General features: G+C 39.0%; 1 long non-coding RNA gene across 1 annotated transcript; it reads right to left on the bottom strand.

The window, feature by feature from the left end:
* Window positions 1-257: 257 nt before the first annotated feature.
* LOC121349079 lies at window positions 258-6,728 on the bottom strand. The gene is made up of 3 exons (XR_005954457.1): window positions 6,612-6,728; window positions 2,958-3,143; window positions 258-660 (listed from the first exon to the last, which is right to left on the bottom strand). It is a non-coding gene; the product is annotated as an uncharacterized LOC121349079 (long non-coding RNA).
* Between the last annotated feature and the right edge of the window lie 425 nt (window positions 6,729-7,153).

The following is a 7,153-nucleotide window of genomic DNA, read 5'->3' as shown; positions in this document are numbered from 1 at the left end:
TGAGCTGTACAATACACTTTGCTGTGTTGCACTCAGCATATTCCTTCCACAGGTGAGCAGAGAGGCTGTGTGAAAAGCAGCTTCACAGGTGCAATGCAGCGTGGCCTAACAGGTGCAAGAAGGCTTGGAAATCTCCTGTCCCTCTTCTCCCATCTTTGAAAGAGAAATCCTAAAGTAGAAGGCAAAATGGTGTGGGATTTCTTGTTTACTTGCCCTTTTAGAAAGGATTTAGGGGTTAAAACTGATAAAAAGAATAATACAAGTCAATGTAGTTATATTATTATACAAGATATCATCATAGAACAGGTGAATTTTGCCCTCAGAAAATGTGTTTTCAGCTGGGCCAGTCCTTAGTTTGGGTTTGCACAGCAAAAATATGATGCCACTTCCTTACTCAGTCACAGTGAAGCTGCCTTGAAGCCAATTACTGCCTCCTGGTCACTTGTCACTGCTTGTCAGGAATGAGCATAGAAAGCCAGGAAGATCAAATATACTTATATCCCCTCTAGAAAGCCTTCAGGGCTTTTCCAGTTCTCAGTGTGGCATCTGTGATTCCATCTCAGGTGGAATCTCCATTTTGCTATTTGATGATCGATACTAATTAGGACAAAGTTTTTTCCTCTTCCTTGTCTGACAATGAAGCTACCATGATGAGGAAACCTGAAAAAAAAAAAACCACAAACATTGGAGCAATGGAAATAAGTTTCTGTGTGCAGGGGAAGTGTGTGGTAGCAACTAGAGGCAGTATAGTGTAGCTGTCTGCTTTCCTTTACGATTTTCAGAGAAAGCTAGACTCATCCTTATGCCAGCTACTAATGTTCTCTGAAGACAGAGCCAGTGGAGTGAGACATGCTGCTCCCATGCCTCGAATTATCTTATCAGCTTCTACTCTTGATCCCTGGGATGCAAGGGAATTTCTAGCATAAACCTTAAGCACTCCCACAAGCCACCAAGTCATCTTAAATGCAGAAATTATTAAGCTTCTTAATTTAGAGACTTTATTTCTTAAGCCTGAATCTCTCTCCAGAAAGTGGGTGAGAAAAGTCAAACATTTATTAGTCACTTATCTGACGAAGTTCAGCTTCGCTGTAAATAACTTTTTTCCTTTCTCATGAATGTTTTCTCACTCTCTGCTCTCTTAATTTTTGTAAAAACTTTCCTGGAACTTGAAATTTTAGGAAAAATATAATAGTGTGTGCAAATTAATACAGTCTCGTAAAATACATACCTTTCATGGACACAGTCTGGATGATCCCACAATTGATTTACCTTGCAAAACTTCTGCACCTGAACCTTGGCTCAGCTAATAGGATACTCTACATCACCTCAGCTTGCTGGGCAAAACACAATCCATGAATTACTTGGAATAGTGTCAGGAAATACAGTATTCCTGGTCTGAAACTAGTATAGATGGCATCAACGTATTATTACTGTAAACATGAAAAAAATAAATACAATAAATCTGCCACATAAATGCCACCTCTACTACCTTATAGGACACCTTTCTTGAGTTTTATGCTCACATATGTAGTACTGCATATTAAACTTCCAGCAGCACTGTGCACGTGCTTTGCTGCTTAGGCCTAGTACAGTATTTCCTTTGCCTTGCTCTTTCACCTTAACTTTCTCTTCTTTCTTATTTATTGCACTTATTGTTCTTCATTTCATGTTACCTGCTGAGATAGCCATCTGACCTAGTTTTATGATATGGATTAAAGCAAATCCTATGATGTAAGTATATTTGCTTTTCTGTATTCTGCTCTGTCATCTGTGTTTTGCTGGGATTTTGGATACTGGGCCTGGCTTTGTTGAGAGTGCTTCTGTGTCTCTGAGGCTTACCCCCTAAGTGACTGGGATCATGCTGGAAGCAACTTTGTTCTCTGCGTTCTTGGGTACCCATTATCTCATTCCTTCAAAAGCAGACTTAATTCTTCAGCCTCTGAAGATAACTTTGTCTTTAATTATTCAGTCAGAAATTCCCACTGAGGTGAATGGGGGAGGGAGGGCCAAGGTCCCTGTATATTTTGAATCAGAAATGCCTGTTTGAAAGATTTCTGGTTTTGCAGTGTTAACTTGCTCTGGGCAAATAGGCACATAAATGGGAAAGAAGCAATCTCTTAATGTTACTGGGTTAAAAAGCCAGCTGAGATTTGTTCTGATGCAAATCCCTCTGCCAGTTCAGCAATACTGGCAATGTCTAAGAACATTAAGAAATAAAAGAAAACATGAACATCAAGGAATAGAATGATCCTTCCTTCTTTTCTACTCCGTGATGAATTAAAATTAGAGTTGAAGGAAATCAACAAAAGTTTTTGTTAGTGTCCCAGCCCTAGAAAGGTGTTGGATCATAGGGTTCAGCTTTTTATCTGTGTTTTCCTTTGTTTATGAAGCTCTCAATTTACTTTCATTTAACAGTTGGTAATCAAGTATTGTGCATGATGCTGACTGCTCAGTGCTATGGCTGATTTTCCTACCCTGTCTTGCCCCAAGACTTGTTTACTGATCCATGCATTCCATTGTAGGAATGCACCTGGATTTCTTCTCTCATTTTCACACTTGCATAGTTTTTTTTTTTCTTTCGCAGGGTAATGGTTGTCATAATTGCTATATGACATACAGTCCTAGAGGTCCATCCCAATGTGAAAGTTATATACTTTACATTTTCAGTTATGAATTTCTATTTAGATTATGTAAGCATGTAGTAGTGGGGTTTAACTATTGTTACTACAGGATTATAAAAAACAGAACAACTTGTAGGAGGCAATGAGTAGGCATTCTTCATTTAAAGCCAGAACTTTATGGAAATAGCTAGCCAAAACTACAGGAACCTCTGGCCAGCAACTGTGACCACACAGCTAAAGAGATTTTTACTGTCAAGCCTCCAATTAATGATAAAAAAAAAAAAAAAGACCAAGGAAATGAGAGTGATAAAATAAGAAATGAGAGTGTGTGCCTACCTGAAGTGTGATACTCCTGAACACTGGGCCATTCCTTGTGCTGTTGTGGCAGTGGAAACTGCCCTTGCCTTCCAAAGAGTGCCTCACAGTGGTGCTGGTGCTTTTGCCAGTCTCCTGCTTGTGAAAGGAGAGTATACACAGCTACACTGTCCCAGGCAAGGCAGTTCTACCAGACAAAAGGCAGATCTGGATACCAGAAAAATGCATTAGATAATTGCTAGTGTGCCACTGAAATACAGGATGGGTGGCAGGTAAAAAAACCCGTGAATATATTATTTCTTCTCTGCACACACCCACACATGGAAAAGAGAGGGAAACTTGGAAGTACTGTTCCCCCAGACAAACCCACAAAGATAAAACTGCTACTTTCTACCCAGTACTTTTTTTTTTTAACTTGAATAGATGAGATTAAAACAAGGAACACCGACAAAATAAACAGCCCTAGTGTAAGCAGCTAACAAATACGCATTATTCTCTGAAGAATAATGTACAGCTGGCATTCCAGGTCTCCTGAGTTTTTAATCTGAACCCTAAAGCTGAACTGCTGCAAGGCTCTGAGCAAACCACTGTGGGATAGATTTAACCAGCTCTCTGGCTGGCAGTGCTGGGTAGTTATCATCTTGGTGTGAGTGCAGGTAGCTGAGGACAGAGTCAGGCAGGCATGTCCATCTTTTATCCCAAGGTGAGGGTACTCCTGCTTGCAGACCAGAGTCCCAAAGGCTTCCAGTCTTTATAGAACTAATAAAGGACTGGTGTATCAGCTTATTGCTTGCATGCTTTTTTATTTCTATGTATATTTTTGGATGTTTTGGATTAAAATGAATCCCAAAAATTATGTGCATACGGTGCTTTAAAACAGCTGCATTTCCTAGCCTGCTCCCATGTTTTCCTACTACCCATGGCTACTGAAATTATTTTATTATTGTTTTGTGGTTATTTGGCTTTGTGGTTAAAGAAGAAAGCCTGGCTTTCCATGTGAAAGCCTGGTTTCCTCACAGAGAGCTTGAGTTTTCAGTGTTTTCATGTTACATCATCCTTGACTGAATGCTTACTCTTTCAAAACCAAGTTTACTTGAATTAATATGCATACCAGTCCCAATATTACTGTAATCAGCTTTTTTAATTTCAGAAAAAATATTTTCATTTATATTTAGAGAAATTTATTGATACTTGAACAGTTCCACTGCTGCTAGGAGAGTCCCCAGCCTAAAATACATGTCTAAATACTCATATAATTTTTGCTTAAGCAAATATTTTTTCACAGTCAGGCAAAACTTACTAACCAACATTAACTCAGATCAATATATTTTAATTGAAACTAATGGCAGATAGCTTAAACCAACAGATTTTTCACTGAACTAAGTACATTAAATCAATACATTGCCAAAACCCGTGAGATCTTGTATAAAAGGTATTTTCATTCTTAGCTAAATTAATTTAATTGAAACTTATGCATATTAACAGTAATCAAAATACTGACATTCAGACATTGCTCATCAATACAATCAGAAAACTTACACAAAACCATATAAAACAAGGAGTTAATTTGCTCTAAGTGAAAAAAGGCTGAGGGTTGATTCCTTCTCTTTGCTACACAATATTTGTCTGATCTTGAGTGAAGTCCTTAAGGACTAATTTAGGCCTGGAGTTTCCCAGCTGACACCAGCACAGTAAGGCAGGCTCCTCTCTGCTCAGCCGTGCTCCATGTGCAATCACCCGGTGGAGGTGACTCAGTACATGGATTATTCTGGGAGTGTACAGCCAACACGGCCCTTTCAAGTTTGGTGAAATCTTTCACTGGTGGCTGATATTGCACAATTTGTCAACACAAGAGATAATTAGGCACCTCAATACCCATGGAGATCAGCACACCTCTTATCTATCCACAGATACACGGAACAAGGACAGCAGCACTTCTCCAAAGTGTGTCTTCTTTGACTCTAAGCTTTTGGGCTGGGGACCATCTCTGACTTTCTGCTGAGGCAACACATCCCAACAGGGTCTCAGACACAGTTATTATGAAAGCAAGCTGATTGATCTAAATATAGAATTGGAAGAATTGGCGACTTAAGTGAGAAACTGATAGCATTTACCCATCAGCTGGATTCCTATTTTCAGCAGGAGATACACAAGAGCATAGACACTACTGTGCGTAGGAGCGATGACACAAAGACAACTGGGTGGGATGGAGGCTGGCACACGGTCATCTGGTTTGGTATTCAGTTACAATTACAGCATAATTAGTCTACTAATTGCATGCCCAAGTTTAGTCGATGAATTTGTATTTGTAATTACAGCTTATTGAAATGCACTGTGTTTTCAATGCTTGCCTCTGTTTCCATGTGAGAGTGAAATTTTCTTCTTCCACTCCCCTTGTGTTGATTGCACATGCAGAAATGTAAAAGATGACCATAACCCACGCAGGCAAGTATGTCAGACCCTTGCAAAAATAGCAGCCACACTGTAACCATCAGTTCTGCAATCACATCTGTGGGACTTCCTGGCCTCAGGTGCAGCTTTGTTGGCTTCAGAGCCAACACTGCAGTGTCAAGGGCCACCCCTGCTTACAGAATCATGCTGGGGGATGCAGAGCTCCTGCTACTCAAGCTATCACCTGTTGAAAATGGCCTTTCTAAAAGCAGCCTCCATCTTCTGCCCAGATATTTTCCAGTTCCAGACACAGAAAATTTTGCAACTGCCCCAATAACAAACTTTTCCCTGATCTTTTTAATGTGGAGTGAGTAAGTGGAAACCACTAAAGCAATGTAATTTCTTAAGCAGAAGCACTGTCTTTCTTGCAATCTACAGGGAAAATACTTCCTTTTCTTCCATTTAGTTTCTCTGTATCCAGCTGAGAAGCATAAGCTAAGTACTGAGGAAAGGACTTATCCTTTAAGAAGAATCTTGGATGATGCTTTCAACAATGTAAAGCTTTGTTTTGGCTTGATAAACCTTCATAAAACCCCCACATTCTTTGAAGCTCTGAAGTGGTTGCCAGGAATTTCTGTCCCACGAGAAGGTAAGGTGGCAGCCACATGACATATGTGCAGGATTTTATGCATTCTACAAGAGGTTAGAGAGTCTGTCTCACTTTCAGAAAGATGCCACTGTATTTATAAGATGGTCTACCAAGGGAGAATCAAACTGAAACTTGCAGCCTGTACATTCTGTAACAGTTTGCTTTAATTAAAATTAGACATGTTCTTAAGCAGAACTCCCGATCAAAACATACTCATCAAACTTTGGGAAAAACAGATAACAGAGTAGTATTTTCTCCCCCCCCTCTTTTTTTTTTTTTTTTTTTTTTTTTTTTTTTTTTTTTTTTTTTCTTTTGGTCTAGCTTCCTTTAAAATAAAAGAATTGATTGCACAAAAACTTGGTGGTGACAGCTGGGGAGCTATAGACTCAAAGTTCCTTGAAAACTAAGTAGATGGACCATACTATTTCATTTTCTATGTATCTATTCCCCATGATTTATGATTCCCACAGACCAAGATCTGAAAACTCAGGCCAAAATGCTGAAATGAAGAGCAGAGGAAGTAAACAACATTGACATCTCAGAGTAAAACCCTTTCAAGCTCTGTTATCCCTATTGTTAAGGAAGCTACTGATGTAAGGGAAAGTTTTGGAATGAGGAGACAAATAAAAAAGTACCTTTAAGGAGGAGCATGAAGCTGTTGATTTTTTCAAGAAATATATTCGATAGCTTATCTCCACTCTTGCTTGGTTCAGCAGAGGTCTGGAAAGTTATTAACTGGAAAAAGAAAACAAAAAAACCCACAAAAAACCCACCCCAAAGCCACACCCCAAAGATAAACAAAAAAATCTTAAACCAAATGCAAATTTCCACAGATTTCATAGGACATCACAACTGACAATTTTCATCTGAATGTGGTTTGTTCCTTCTCTGCATATCTTTGGTCAATAGTGTTTCAAATGTGAGAAAAAAAATTGTTTCATTTAAGTACTGTGTAATAGATGAAAGTATCTGAATGAGGAGACAGGGTTTGTTTTGTCATCTAGCCTTGCCTGTTATACTGTGTAGGTTCCTACAGCTTTGGAGTCCTAATTATTTAGCCAGACCATAGACCATATCCTTTAAATAAGCAGCAATATCCATTTAACAAGTTCCTTCACAACTTAACAGTCAAGTGCCATTACCTATTTAACAAGTAAGTTAATTGAGATGTTGCATC

This window comes from Pyrgilauda ruficollis, unplaced genomic scaffold (assembly GCF_017590135.1).
Source record: "Pyrgilauda ruficollis isolate IOZ18807 unplaced genomic scaffold, ASM1759013v1 scaffold1, whole genome shotgun sequence".
NCBI classification, from domain to species: domain Eukaryota; kingdom Metazoa; phylum Chordata; class Aves; order Passeriformes; family Passeridae; genus Pyrgilauda; species Pyrgilauda ruficollis.
This window is presented reverse-complemented; position numbering and strand designations above follow the sequence as displayed.